The following is a 16,829-nucleotide window of genomic DNA, read 5'->3' on the forward strand; positions in this document are numbered from 1 at the left end:
GCCTCTTGAGAGAATTTCCATGCAAGCAAGCAATGAGTCCAGCCACAATCAAGTGTCTTGTTTAAGTCAATGTTACATATAGGTGCTCAGGGAGAATTGATAGCATTGGGGCACTTAGTCACCATACTGATATACAGAAATGGTTTGATGATAATCATCATCTGCGGTACTTCTACCTGCCTTACCTTATATGGAGATTGGAAGAATACATTGCTAAAACGGCAACTGAACAGTCTAAATGCGGAAATGACCCTGCATGGGTAGAAAAAGGCACTCCCAAAAGCCACGAGGTTGTTTCATGAAAATTCCAGTGCCAGGATAGGCAGCCTCTATATGAAATGTTAGCCAAGGATGTCCCTGAGCCCCCAATCAATCCAATACAGGCTCTTGGCACTGCTACTGGTAACATGGTAGAACTAGTGGTGAATCTTTACTGCTAAAAACATAGCATACTTTGGCTGCAAAACATGAGGAAATCAGGCTGAGACAGAGCCAGAAGCTCTCTGCTGGATGACTTTTGAAGTGCCAGAAGGTTAATATGCAGTTAGTGAGGGAGAATTGTTGTGATAGTCCAATTTGGTTATGGTATTCATATGCTGTACTACCAACATGTCATATATACCTCTGGTGCAACAGTGGCATAACTGTTATGGATACAGCCAACTGCTTTCTTATCAGACTTAAGACCACACTACAGGAGAGAACTCATGTTTGATACTGCTACCTGAGAAGAAAGATATGGCTTAGGAAGTGACAGGCCACAGTGGAAAAGCTACAGCTATTTTTTTGTTAAATGGTTGGTACATAATTTGTCAAACTGCCTTTAAAACATTTGTACTTATGCTCACAGATTATTCATGCTTCAGCCTCTGTTCATGGAGGGAATCTTCTATGTAGTGGGTCATGGATACTATGGAGACTCTTAGCAAATCAAACTACTAAGAGTAAATTATTGTTGCTGTGGGATAGTGCTCAATTATAAATGGAAGAAAATAGTCAGGTACCATGGAAGGAAGAAGAAGGAGGGGCAAAAACCAGAGAGAGATGGAGTCTTATTAGGTATTTCATGTTTTCAAACATCCCCCTTTGGGAGAAATGGGAGGTGGTTCATGAAATTTACAAGAAACACAAGACTCATGTAGACAGTCCCCACAGCTAAATAAAGAATAAACAAACTGAAGGAGAGGAGACTCTATGGTGGGCCACCTGCAGCTTGTAGAGAACTCCATGATGCAGTTTGTGAGTCATCACCCATGCTGGACTAGGCTTTTGGGTGATAAAACTCCCTAAGAGTCATCGAGGCTCCTGTTAGTAACCCCTAATCTATAGTGATGTAAGTAACCTCAATAAGCTCATTGGTTCATCAAGCTAGTCTTGAGTATAAAGTTTTCTTTGATCTGTCAATGGCACTCTATCTGGAGCTCTATTTGTTCACGTTTCCTCAGAAAGAAATCATGAAACAGATTTCAAGTGGAACAAATAGAATAATATGAGACTGTTACATGAACTGTGTCTCATAAGCTTTTTCAATGTACATACATAGAGCTTTGTTATTCCTAGGTTCCTAACTTGGGCAATTCTTCATGATGGTGAATCCAATTCTATTTTGGTCAGTGATTTATTTTCATAAAGAAATAATATAAGTTATCAGAGATGTCTAATGAAGATCAATGTTAACTTAATCATATTTCTAAAGAGTATGTCTCATGGATATTATGTATTATATGACACTGGATATCTACAATGTTTTGGTAATCATTTTGAGGTGGTTTTACTAGGAACTGTAAGTTAGGCATCTATAAAAGTAGAATCTAAAATGTGTAACATGATTCATTATAGGAAAATATCAAATGACTTCTTTTGCATTTTCAACACAAGGCTTCCATAGTTTGCATATTTGACAATATCTCAATTAGTTGAAAAGAAAAAAAAGCATAAGAGCAGACATATAAAGTAGATTGTATAAACCATGACTAGAAATAACATGCCTTCTGCTCACATTCCATTGGCTACAAAGCAACCACATGATCAGATCTAAGTGCAAAGGAAGCTGGGAATTCTAGTATGACTATATGTTCATGAAGAAGAGGAGGAAATATATTTTGATGAATGAATACCTAACATTCTCCCCTGTAGTTTTTTTTATTCTTTTCTTTTTGAGATAAGGTCTCACGGTATAGCCCTGGCTAACTTGAACTTGCTATTTAGACCAGGTTGACCTTGAACCCACAGAGGTCTCTCTGTCTCTGTTTCCTGGGTGCTAGGATTAAAGGTGTGCAACCATGCCCAGCCTCCATCTTTAGTCTTAAACATTTTCCATATGAACAGATTTTCTTTCTACTATACTTATTTAAAAGATGTCATATCACTTCATGAATTAGCAGTTGAATGTATGAAGTTTTAAAAATGAAGTCATAATGAAAAGGTGTTTGTTAACTAACTAGGAACTAGGTAAACAGAAGAGCTGATAACAGAAAAGATGTTTTCCAGACTGTGTGCTTTGGTTATATGAAAATGGGTATCTGCCTCATATGAAGAAGCCAATTATTTCATCAAAATACAGTTTAACCCAAGATTATCAAAATAATCTTCCTTATTTTACATTATAAAATGTGGAATTTCTTTCCAACATGTAGTTATGTTTTCATTTTTAAACATCACCAAGTTTCTAAATTCCAAGACCATTTATTAAATTCAAACATAATTTTCTTTAAAGTAGTCCATATTTTTAATAGCAGTAGTGTTTTATCCTGCAATGCTTACAAAATGTTCTATACATTATATGATAATGAACTAACATTTGCCATCAGCACATACATTTCATGCACTGTTATGTAAAGCATGGTTTCTGAGGTCATTTTTCATTGTATGTACATTATTTTATCATAATAAAGAAAACAAAAAGACTAGCTCACAGTTCTTATAGTAACAAAAATATTAATATATACTAACATTACCTGCTGTTGGTCTTATATTTGCAACATAATTTCTTATTCTCTTGAAAAGAAATGTTCATTTAGAAATTACTACTGTATAGGGGACAAAGGTTTTATATTTTTCCTTGTTGCCAAATGTATTTAACAAATTTGTTTCAGCGCTAATCTTGGTAGATTTAAGGTATGTATTATGTATACTTTGAAAAACACTAAATGGAGGCAAAATATTTATTCTTCAGAATAATCCCCAAATTAAGCTGAGAACTGTGCCTGATGAGAAGACATACCTCCTTTCAGGAACTGGTCAATTCCTTAAAAATCAAAGAAGACTGAAACCCACAAGAATATGAGAGAGACCTCTGAAACTGGATAATGAACTCATTAGAAAGCTAACTAATCAAATGTCTGTTAACGCATTTTGATTCAATAAAATGGGTTGAAAAACATGGAGGCAGAAAGAATAGTAAAATTAGCTTGGGGACAAGCTGAGAGAGTGAGGAATCCTAGGTAGGAAAGTGATGCCCTAATTTTGTCTTCGAGGCTTACTCTTCATTTCTTTAACTCTCTCCTTTAAGAAGCCACACATGTCCTGATCTAATTCCTTTTTCTTCTCTTTGACTTATTTTCCTTGCAAAAACTGAACCGGAACATTTCCTTCCAGAGGTCATGGTTAAGATTATAACCATCTCTACACCAACCATAAATGGCTGTGTCCCCAATCCTAACTTTGAAAGGTGTTCAGATCTTTCTGGGTCTGAACAGCCCACTCATATGGTGCACTTTTAACACAGTAAGAACAAAACCCGCTGTTCTTAGGCACACACAGGACCTGGAGAGCCACAAGTGTGAGGAAACTGACCGCTGAACTGCCTTGGGAAACGAGCTTTCTAAGTAAAGGGGAAGAGAAGAAGGCTCTTTCAGGTGGAATAGGGCAGCTAGCCAATGAGGGAAAACACTGAAGGAGCCAGACAGAAGGAAGGCAGCATATATTTAAATATCCAATGAGTTCCTCCAAGTACCTTTTTCTGAGTATGTTGAAGAATATTTTCATTGTTTCATTTTCTTTTCCATCTGTACAGCTGATGCTTTAAACGCCCAAATTCACATTACTGAAATCCCTATTAAAGAACACATAAGAGTGAAGTGAAAAAATATTTCCATGGCTGAAGATTTTATACATGAACTGTTTAGCTGCCCGCACATTTCTCTTCCGAGGTCCCGCCATGCCACAGGGGAGCTCTGCCTATGAAATGGATGAGCTCAGCATTCTTTTCTACTTTCTCAATAGAAAATGGTATTTAAAGTCATCTGATGGACAGCTGATCTCTTCCATACGTGTTTTCTCTTGTTGAAATGGTGTCTGTGGCTGTGCACCAGGTTAATAAATCTTTTTGTTGTAACACACTTCCTATGTGTTTATCAATCATGTTGGTGAAGGAATCTTTTCTCAAAAGCGGGTACCTAAATGCCAGGCAAAAATCAATTAAGTTATAATGCACACCATTTGAAGTTTGCTTCAAACAAACCAATCTGAATTTAACTCCACCTCTAGGTGAAAATAGGAAGACAGAAACGAAGCAGAAAACAAAATCACTCTCCCCTCCTCCTCCTCCTCTTTCTCCTCCTCCTCCCCTCCTCCTCTTCCTCCTCCTCCTCTTCCTCCTCCTTTTCTCCCTCCTCCTCCTTTTTCTCTTCTTCCTCCTCTCCCTTCTCCCACTTCTTCATTTGCTCTGCAGGTGGGGGCATGTGCCATGATGCATGTGGAAGTCAGGGGACAACTTGCCTTTCTCCTCCTCCTCCTCCCATCCTCCTCTTTCTCCTCCTCCTCCTCTTTCCCCTTATGCTTCCTCCCTCCCCTTTGCATCTTAAGCAAAGTCCGCAGTCTGACACTACCTTGTGTCTTTATCTATACTCCAGTTCCTTTTTTAATATAACATGCTTTAGTCTATTTTCTGTTGCTGAAACAGAATGTCTCGGGCTGTCTGATTTACAAAATAAAAGATTTATTTGGCTCATGGTTCTGAAGACTAGAAGTCAACAATTCAGCAACTATATCTGTGGAGACCTTGTACTGAGTGTGACAGAAAAGCAGAAGGGCTGTTGGGTATATAAGGAAGGGAGAAAGCAGAGGGAGGGCTTCGCTTTATAACCCACTCTCACAGCAACTATGCAGTCCCATGAGAGTGAGAACGCACACATTTCCTCAAGAAGGGACCCAATTCTTTCAGATCATTATTAATTCTTTCAAGAAAGTAGACCCTCTCATGACCCAAATACCTTATTAAAAACTAAAAACCCCACCATCTCTCAACACTGTAACTTAGGGAATCAAATTTCAACATGAATTTTGAAAGGGTCAAAATGCATCCTAACAATAGAACTGCCCAAAATAGTAGTATCTTTGATCACTCTATCTTCTCTTTCCTTCTAGTTACAAAACATTATTGCTAGAGGTGGTGGCTTAGACCTTTGATCCTAACACTCAGAAAGCAGGTGGATCTCAGTCAGTCTGAGGAAAGCCTGGTCTATATAGTAAGTTCCAGGCCAGCCAGGACTACATAGTGAGACCCCCATCTCAAAAACAAAATAAAAACTATCTCATTCTTTCTATGGGTGATCTCAGATGGTAAAAACAAACTTTTAAAAATTTAGTTGCTTAAAATAACTTGTATTAGGACTGGGAAGATGGCTCAGGTGGCCAGGCTGGGTAAAGTACTTGCTTCTCAAGCATGAGGGCCTGAATTTGAATCTCCTTGTAAAAGCTGGACACAGTGGTGCATATTTGGAACTCCAGCTTGGTAGCAAAGACAGGCAGATCTAGATGGGTGGGGCTCACTGATCACCCAGTCTAGTAGAATTGTTAACACCAGGATCAATGTGTCATTTTGAGAACCTGTCTTGGAAAAATAAGGCTGGGAGCAATAGAGGAAGACACATCCACCTCCATCTTTGGTTTGTGTGTGTGCACATGTGTATATACACATACGGGTACAACATACACACACATACACAATAGAGGAAGACACATTCACCTCCATCTTTGGTTTGTATGTATGCACATGTGTATATACAGATACAGTTACAACATACACACACACAATAGAGGAAGACACATTCACCTCCATCTTTGGTTTGTATGTATGCACATGTGTATATACAGATACAGTTACAACATACACACACACAATAGAGGAAGACACTTCCACCTCCATCTTTGGTTTGTGTGTGTGCACATGTGTATATACACATACGGGTACAACATACACACACATACACAAGAGAGGAAGACACATTCACCTCCATCTTTGGTTTGTATGTATGCACATGTGTATATACAGATACAGTTACAACATACACACACACAATAGAGGAAGACACTTCCACCTCCATCTTTGGTTTGTGTGTGTGCACATGTGTATATACACATACGGGTACAACATACACAATAGAGGAAGACACATCCACCTCCATCTTTGGTTTGTGTCTGTGCACATGTGTATATACACATACGGGTACAACATACACAATAGAGGAAGACACATCCACCTCCATCTTTGGTTTGTGTGTGTGCACATGTGTATATACACATACAGTTACAACGTACACATACACAATAGAGGAAGACACATCCACCTCCATCTTTGGTTTGTGTCTGTGCACATGTGTATATACACATACGGGTACAACATACACAATAGAGGAAGACACATCCACCTCCATCTTTGGTTTGTGTGTGTGCACACATGTATATACACATACAGGTACAACATACACAATAAAGGAAGACACATCCACCTCCATCTTTGGTTTGTGTGTGTGCACACGTGTATATACACATACGGGTACAACACACACACAAATAATGATTTATATTAAGCTCTAAATGTTTTCAAAAATTTGACTTTACACTTGCAATTTTAGAAGACAGTGCTGAGTCTTTGATAGAGTTCACTAATTTGAGATATTTCAACCAATGTGATGAATCAAAAATTTCAAAATTTCAAAGCTTTCCAAAATGACATTACTCTGCTTTAAAATTGGAAAAAAGCCTCTTCTAGGGAGAGCTTTGAGACACTATGGGGGAAATCCAATAGTGTCCAAAACAATGTGGAGTTTGTAATTAAGACAGTTTCAACCACTTTAATATAAATACCTGCATGCTCATGATGTCACCTCTTTATTATAAAATAAATTACTTATTTCATTTCAAAAGCTTTCTTAGTATATTACTGTATATATTTATATGGTATAGAGTAATGTTTTAGTATGTGCACAAGTGCATTGATCAGATCAGGGTCACTGGTACATCTACTTCTTCAAACAATATTTTTCCTATTGGGAATATTCAGAATCATTTCTGCTAACAATTGTAAAACACGCAATTAATTGTCATCAATCATAGGCACCTACTATGCTATAGAACATGTGAAGTTATTCCTTCCTTCCACTGCACTATGTGTAGCCATCAACCCTCCTCTCCCTTTCCCTCCCACCTGTCCCAGCTTCTGATAACCACTATCCTATTGTTCAACTTTTTGAAGAAGACCTTTATTTATGAGATAGTTTATAATGGAGAGGAAAACGTTGGGAGGTTTTTTTCAAGGATATACTATTTCTAATCAAAATGCAAAACTCAAGCCTAAGGGGGAAATATGACATGAAAATCTTATTGTCCTCTGGGAGATAGTTGTGTACATTTTACAGGAAAATGTTTAGAGAACATCTAGAACAAGACTAAAAGAAGTAATATAATGAGACAGCCTAATGAAAGTTAATTTGAGGCTAGACTGATTTTAGCCTTCAGACTCAAGGTTCACCATTGATCATAGGCATTTATAAACGGGCTATTCTATTCCAAGAGTGAATGAAGCACAGAAATAAAGTAAACAGAAGGTACATTTACATGAAAGAATTTATGAGTATTAGCTTCTCAGGGAAATGTATATTTTCAGAGGAGCCAAAATAATAAATTCCTAACAGTAGAGTTTTGAGCCTTATGGGGTTCCAGTCACTCATGGGAGTGGCAGTCCTGACATCTTTGCAGCTACATGGCTGCATATTTCAGCCAGCAGATCATCTAGGCTATTGTATTGATCACTTTTATAATACAATGTGGACCAGTTACCAATCCTGTTCTCTGTGTATTTCTTATGCCATTTGTCTAGCCTGAGCACTGACTAATTTAGTGTTAGAAATACCTGTTGACACTGAGTCTTTGACAGTTCAAGAGCATGAAGAAAGTAAATAGGAAACATTTCTTTCTGATATATTTTTATTGAATTTCTGTATATTTCATACACAACATCTTAGTTCTCTTTATACCCCCTTCCCCACTGGCACTGAATTTCATGTATTCTGTCATTTATGTAAAGACCTTCAAGTCAATCAAAGTTTCAATACCAGCTTTAAGGCCTAATAACCACAACAATGACCAGCACAGCAAACTATATTGGGACAGTAGTGGCACTTTTATCTTGGGGGTAATCAACAGCTACCTAATTGGACCTAAAACCCATTCAATGGAAGGGAACTCATGTGTGGTACTGTAAACATAACCAAATACACATGGCTGAAGAAGTCATAGATCTTAGAGAAAATCCTAAGGTTGTCACATCCCTAGACAAACGTAATTTCTTACTATGTGCTAAATACTGATTCTTATATTTACAGATAAGTATGCTAGTCACCATGCACCAAAGAAGCTTCTTTTGCAATAGACGAAGACTGTTACAGAGTTCCACAACTGGTCTTACACACAGAGACTAAGTGTCTGTGAAATGCCCAACCCTAAATGACACATCTACAATGGACACATGGAACATAGTGGAGCAAGGGGTAGAAAGAATACTAATTCATATCTAATTCTCATCAAGGAAGTTTCCTCATGCAATAGAGGGCAATGAACCCAGAGCTTAAGGACTTATGTAGAAGAGGAAACATTTCTTTACTTTGTACTTATCTTAGTCTGTTCCGGTAGCTAAAACAAAATCATTGAATCTGGATAATTTATAAACAGAAGAAGTTTATTTCTCATAATTTTGGAAGGTGGGAAAGTCAAAACCAAGAGCTAGCAGATCTGTGTCCAGTAAGGACTTGTTAATCCTAGATGGAGACAACTATGGGCAGTTAAGTGATAAAAGAGGTGAGGTAGCTCATCTCTCCTGACAATTCCTTCCCAATGGTCATGCCTCCAACTTTCATCACAAAGGGGATTAAATACCAACTGAAGAAGAGAAGACCACAACATTCAGACCACAGCAATGTGCTTTGATATTTCTTTTCAGGTACTTATTTTTCTAATTTAAACCTAAGTCTAATACTATATACTCTTCATAGCATCACTTGTTATTAACATTCATTTCTCTTATACTTAAAAGATGATAAATATGACAGACTTTCAATTTAAGGATAATTTAACTTGGAAACGCGAGTTCCGATGCATTCTAGAAACCTCATTTCATGCGATTCTGTTTGCTGCCACAAAAATGTCAGTTCTGTTGGAATACTTTTAAATATTGTGTTAGAAACAAACCTGCCCCTTCGTTACATTTTTCTACCTTGTTATATATTTTATATTATTGGAAATGTAACTTCCAATAATCTAGATTTATAAAAGCCCAAACTAGGGATACAAGATGAAAAATCATGATATTTGACATCCAAGTTCAATATAAGTTTATTACAGCTCACTAATCTGCTGATTTCAGTAATTAAAGGTCGTTTTAAAAATTGTCTTTTTGTTATCTAATATTGATGAAGGAAGATAAGAATTATCATTTTAAGGAAAGCATTCACAGAGCATAAATCAAATGTTCCAGATCATCTTCCCTGGAAATCCAAGTCCAAAATGGAAAGAGATTTTCCTTATATGAAATTAATAGATATAGGAACATATATAAAATTGTGAAAGAACAAATATTTTAAATCACCTTTCAATCTGATCAAGGCTCTACTCCATTTATCAAATTATGGGAAACACAGGGGAACATGTTAAAAGATATAGAGAAACATATGGAACCATAATCAGGATAGAGAAAACATGTGACTGTGAGCTGGTTCCATAAAAACAGCAACAAAATGAAACAAACTCCTGCAAGAGAAAGGAAAACCAGATCCACCTGCACATTAAGAGAGACAAGGCATGGTGGTGCACATGTATAATCCCAGCACTCAGGAGGCTGAGGCAGAAGGCTTGTAAATTCAAGGCCAGTCTGGACAATAAGAATAATTTTTAGTTCCTTATGATGATTTCAGACCTTCTATGGTATGTCATGAGTTTCACACATTTCATGGAGGCTATGAAATGTTCTCTCTGATGCTTCAAAACCGTTGTGTTTGGATGTGCTTTCTTATCAGTGCCAATGTACCATCAGCCAGGTTGTAGTCATAACAGATTTTGTCACTACTTGTGTATCCTAGTTTGGTTTCTCTGTGGCTGTGATAAACACCATAACCAAAAGCAAATTAGGGGAAGAAAGGGTTTATTTTATCTTACACGTTCAGGTAACAGTTTTTCAATGAGGAAAATCAGAGCAAGAACATAAGGTAGGAATCTGGAAGCAGAGACCATGGAAGAATGTTGTTCACTGGCTTGTGTCTCGTGGCTCCTGCTCAGCCAGAGTTCTTATACAACCCAGGCCCACATGCCCATACATAACACTGCCCATGTGTGGCACTGCCCACAGTAGGCTGGGCCATCCCATATCAATTAACGAATAAATGCCTCATAAACAGGCCCATAGGCCGATCTGATCAAAGAAATTCTTTAGCTGAGGCTCCCTCTTCCCAGGTGTGTCCAATTGACAACTGAAGCTATGACATTATATATGCACAAATTTGTCACACATATCAATATTGCTGTATCTATGCACAGTGAACATATATTGAATAAGATCAAAACTTAAACTCAAAGTGAAGAAATTATATCACAATTTGAGGCTTGTATCTTTAGTGGTAAAACAAAAGACATTCAAGTAAAAAAAAAAAAAGACAGGTAACCTTGATTTTATTTATGTGTAAAAAAGGACACCACATACATGTTTAAAGTATGGGAGAAGAATTAATTAAATATAATTGCAATCTATAACAACACATGAAAGCTTAACATATATCATATATAAAAGTTCACACAAATATTGAGAAATAAATAATAAGTGTCATTGATAGCTGACTTGTACAAATGAAACACAGTCTACAAATATTTTTAAAAACTTTCTCAGCCACACTAGTAATGATATGGGGAAAACATTACATGCCAATCAAAAAGTGAGACATGTTTTTAACTCAATAATTTACCACAGATTTAAAAAGAATTATTTAAAAATTAGATACCATAGAATTTGAGATTAGGGCTTGTAAAATTAGTGTTAATTTTTAACTTGAAAGAATCTAGAATAAGCTGGAAGATGGGCCTCTGGGCATGCTTATGAGAGGTTATTTGAATTGCATTAGTTGCAGTGGAAAGATCTACCCACTGCATGCTCTGACTGGGATCTTGGATATAAGTGGAAAAAGGCAACATGCATTCATCTCCCTCTGCTTCCTGACTGAGGTGCAATGTGATCAGCTGCCTCCTCAGTCTCCTACCTCCATGACTTGACTTTCCTGCTATGATGGATTGTGCCCTAGAACTCTGAGCCAAAATGAGTTTCCTTAAGTTGATTTTTGTCATGGTATTTTATCACAGGAACAGAAAAGTAACAAAGACAGGTTTCTAATTCCAAAATCCTTGTCCTTCAGTGTGTATGTCTCTAATGGAGTAAGGCATTGGTTCTCACAGGCTGGTTCCTCAGCTAACATCATCAGTATCCCTTGGAACTTGTCAGGTCCCACCTCAGACCATCTCGTTGGAAATTCTGGAGAGTTTGGCTCACAGTCTATTTACAACAAGTGATTCTGATGTGTGCCCAAGTTTAAGACTGTCTGGAATAGAAGGTGGAGGACCACTCAGGACTGGAATTAGTAAAGGGACTTAGCGAAATGAGTAGAAGAGGAAATGAATACAGCAGGGAAAATATATTGTGGGGGGGGCAAAATTTAATGGAGATCGAAATAAGGATTTTATAAAGATATTTGGGTAAGGTCATGGGTCTGGAAGAGAAACTAAGGGCACTGTTGAGGTCATTGTGTTGTCAAGAAGAATGAAAATGGGTGTGTGCTTCAGTCCTGAAGCTAGGAGCCACGGCGGGTGATGCCTAAATGTCAGCAGACAAGTGAAGGATGGGTATTGTATTGTTAGACAGCCCACACTTGAAGAAGTGTGGAATGTTCAGTTGATGGGATGGGGTAAAGTGTTAGTGAAGAGTCTGAGAAGAGACGAGAGGCTTCAGTCTGAAGGTTCTGGCAAGGTTCTATGTTAGTCACTGACTGTGTACTCTTCCCTTATTTTATATTTGTTAAGCATCAATAGTTAGGAAGTGCACCTAACACATTATGAACCATATTAAGCAAACACGTGCCTTCTCCCATGCATTGTGTCCAATCCCTGTATGTGGGACTTTCGGTGGATTAATTTTAGGAGAAAGAATTTTTATTTGAATTTGTTAAGTTGAACCATTTATACTTTACATTATATCTTACCAGATACCTTCAACAAACCTTCTTCCTTCTGCTGTCGAACCGTAGTTTCTTCCTGTTCCTGTGTAAGTGGTGTCCTCAACATCTTGTGATTAGAATCCCTATTATAGAGCTGGAGGGAGTCAAAAACTTCCTGTTTTTCTTACTGCTTAGAAAGATGTCACTTAGATCAGTGTTCTTATCCTTAAGAATTGAAAGACTGGTGCTGGAAGGAGGTCTCAGCGGTTAAGAGCTCCGGCTGCTCTGGCACAAGACCCGAGTTGGGTTCCAGCACCCACATGGCAGCTAACAACCATCTGTAACTCCAGTTCCAGGAAATTCAATGCCCTCTTCTGGCTTCGATGGGTGCTTCATGTACATCTTGCACTTCACACATGCAGGCAAAATACTCATTCACACACATAAAACAAAAATTAAGAATTAAAAGATTTATACTGAAAATGTCAACAGTATATGTATGGGACCAGCTCCAGTCAATCACCAAATAGAAGCAAAAGCAATGGGAGTGTCTCCCCTACACAGAGCCACCGCCTCCCATCAGTGAATTAGTGACTAGCACAAAACCCCACCGTATGTCACAGTTCCAGGCAAAACTTTTCAAAATCTAAACTGGCTGCAGTGGATTGTAAAGATCTTGTTTAAAAGTGAGAACCACTGAATGCCTTCCTTCCCCAAAGACTATGGAGGCAAGTTTCCAACGTTCACCACCACCCAGCCAGCATGTGTAAAGACTAAGATCAACCCTGGAATTAAAAAAGCAAATAAATAAAATGCTTTATTGGGTCAAGCTCAAAAGGACTGTACTGTTCTCTGGACAGAAATGAGGCTACAGGCTGGTATTTCAAATGAGCCACAAATTCTGTATCTGTCCCAAATGGGGAATAATATTTTATTGAATAATAAATCAAAAATGAATCCACTTCTTTTTACTTACAACTTGGTAAGTACTTATGATGTAGTCTCCATGGCCAGAGTGCAAGTCTCCAGCCGATGAATGAAATAAGTGTATGTGTCTGTGTGTACAATTATCCAAAAGGAAAGATAAAGATAAAGTGAAATAAAGTTTCCAAGAGAGTCAATTTCTGAATAAGAAAACAAACCACTGTCCATCAGGGTTTCAAATATGCTGCTGATGTTGGTATTGCCGCTATAAGAGTTCAGATCTGGTGAACAGAGCACAGGGCACCTTTGAATACCTCTCCATCTCCATTTGCCAGAGGAAATTATGAGTACATTTATAATGGTCAGTTTAGGATTTATTGCTTTTGGCTAATGGCCATGTGAAGACTTACAAAGTAAAGAGTAAATGTTATGCAATTATATAAATAAGGATTTAAAGGAAGTAAAGTTGAATCCTTCCTTAGTAGGTAATATTTTTAGTGTATTTCTCGGGGATTCATAATTGAAACAAGTAATCAAGGTACTTAGCTTAGACTTTTTTTTAGTTAGAACACATTTGTAAGATATTGTTTAATTACTTTTTTGTTGCTGTGATAAAACACCATGACCAAAGCAACTTATAAAAGGAAAAGTTTATTGGGCTTATGGTTCCAGAGGGATGAGTCCATCATGGCAGGGAGGCATGGCAGGAGGCAGCAGGGGCAGAAAGCTGAGTGCTCCCATCTTCAAGAAGGCACAGGAAGCAGAGAGAGCCAGACTCAAAGTGAGACAAGGCTATGAATTCTCAAAGCTCTCCCCCAATGATGTGCTTCCTCCATCAAGACTGCACCTCCAAAAACAGTGCCACCAACTGACCAAGTGCTCAAATACTTGGAGCCGGTAGAGAACACTTACTGAAGCCACCAGACATGTCATTCTATTAAAACAATAAATTTCTTTATTTACTCCCATGAGTATTTTGACCTTATTTCAAAGGTGCGCAGAAGACAAAAATTCAACAAGAACAGCCTACCCTCTCAAAGACGCTTTTGAACTGAATGTGGAGATCCTACTCTAAGTTGTGACTAGCAGGATTTCCAGCAGAATTCTGGATGATAGTTTTCCATTGGAATTAGGGGTCAGAAGCCACTTTGAGAATCTGTGGGAACATATGGATAGTCTTACATAAATAATATGTATTCAAACACAGACACATTTTGTGCCTAGCATTTTTTACTATGTATGTATTTAGTGTGTAGGTATGTACATGTGCCCACGAGAAAACTAAGGTGCTTATATATGTAAATTTATAAAGTCTATCATAGTAATTGTTTACACTGCTTATATGTTTAGCAATACCATCCCCTCTGCAAAGCACTTTAAATGCATGGCCTTACGCAGCTTCCCTCTCTCTCTCTGAAGTCAGTATTATCGATGAGGAAGCTGAGGTTTCGAGAGTCTAGTCCATTACTTCAAGGGAGACCAAATTTGATTGCACACTTTCTGAATCCTGAATCAGTGCTGTGACAGAAAAGAATAGGAGCTGGGGGAGACTCAGAAAAGAAAATAGTTTATTTTGAGTGTCAAAGGTGTCTCTTTAGTGGAACTGACACTGCAAGAGGAACATTTAGGGAGACAAGTTAACTAGTGGGGAATTATACGTAGGTAGAATTCAGAGTCTCTGACCTCAATTTGGCCCACTTAATTAACAACTGATTTTCTGAGGAATGAGATAATGTTGTCCACTATTACCAGTCAAATTCAATACAATTCTTACAATTTTAATCAGAACAATAAGGCAATCATACATAAAATGCACACAATCAGGAAAGGAAGAAGTCAAGTTATTCCTGTTTTTTTCTCAGATAATATGATCCTGTGCTTCAAGACTCCACCAGAAAACTGTCAGTTCTGGTAAATACTTTCAGGAAAGGGCCAAGATACAAAATTTTTTTAAAAAAAGCTTTTCTAGTCAAGAGGAATAAATTCAATTAGAAAGAAAAAACATAATAGTGTCCCCTAAGCAAAGTGAGCTTCCTAGACTAACATGTAGCACTGAACTTTTGTGAACTTCCACACATGCTGCTGTGTCACTCCAGTGGTGGATCAGCATGGTGTGCTGTGATGAGTTCTGGCTTGAGGGCCCTGCTTTTGAATTATTTCTCATACTTAACAACTGAGTGATCTTGGAACAGTAGCTGTTCATGCTCAGTGTGCCGTGAACTCTTGTGAAAATCAGCCAACAGAAAACTGTATTTGTACAGTTTCATATGCAAAGAAAGAAATAGTATGCCTGGAGTTTTCTTTTCATATCCTAAGCCTAAAGGAGCTTGCTGAAGTTATATAGAAGGAGCTACCTGGTAACTTTGCTACTGTCCAGGCCTTCAGGTTGATTATCCTGATTTGACTAAGAAAGCGCACATCTTTCCTGTGAAAAATTCATGATCAGGTAACATTACAAAAGAAATGAAGCTGCCTGGAAGTTTTATTCTTGGAGCAGGGGCAGGCCCATTCCAATTCCTGGGTTCAATTCTGAGTTTATGCCAGTTATTCAAACTGAAAGTGAATACAGCTGCCCCGTGAATGGAAGTCCCTCTGTCCACATTAACCCTGCAGATAGAGGTTGCCAGCTAGAGACATACAGCCAGAAAAACCATGAGTTTGGATGCCCATGACTGGCTCATCTTTTTTGGCCAGTGAAGGCCAACCTGGCAAGATCATTGAGCTTAGTTCTGATAAACACTTTTAGTCAAATAAGAACCAGACAACTTAACCATGTGACTTGCATGAGACAAACTCTGGAAAAACATTATGAAAACACGCCTGTAGGGGTGGGAGGTACTTTCAGAGTTCAGAAAAGAAAAAGTAAAGGTTCACATTACACCAGCAGAATTTTCTTCTTGCCCATTGGGTTTGACTGAAGAGGTGAATAAATGTTTGTATTTTATGAAATGAAGGTTCCTTTCATTTGCTCATCAGTTGTCTCCAGAGACCCAGAGTTTGAGTTGTGACTGAAGCACATTCATCCTTTAGCCGTCATGGAGGAGGTGGACACTGCATCGTGACACTACTCCAGAGAGCAGGGCAGTACTTTGGAGACCTCTCATCTGCACAATTTCTCTATCATATTGATCAACCAAAAGAGATCAATTTCCTTGGGTGAGATTAAATCAGCTGAAACTTGTTTAGAAAAAAAATTATTAACTAAGTTCAATAAATTAAAATCAGTTGATATTAGTATAAAATCTAACAGAAGGCTGGGAATGCAGCTCAGTGGTAGAGTGCTAGCCTAGTATGGGCAAAACCTTGAGCTTAATCCCTAGTACTGAAGAAAGAGAAAAATCCAATAGAAATTGTTTCAATATATATGGCCTACCTGTTTAGCATTTGAAATGCAGGAGTAGAGTTACAAAGTATTTTGTATTACTTTACATGCCC

The 16,829-nt window shown here is 37.9% G+C and overlaps 1 pseudogene; it reads left to right on the forward strand.

Annotated features, from left to right (window-relative positions):
• Positions 1 to 16,554, forward strand: part of LOC103724946 — a 123,575-nt pseudogene extending 107,021 nt beyond the window's left edge.
• Positions 16,555 to 16,829: the final 275 nt, after the last annotated feature.

This window comes from Nannospalax galili, unplaced genomic scaffold (assembly GCF_000622305.1).
Source record: "Nannospalax galili isolate Female #2095 unplaced genomic scaffold, S.galili_v1.0 scaffold186, whole genome shotgun sequence".
NCBI classification, from domain to species: domain Eukaryota; kingdom Metazoa; phylum Chordata; class Mammalia; order Rodentia; family Spalacidae; genus Nannospalax; species Nannospalax galili.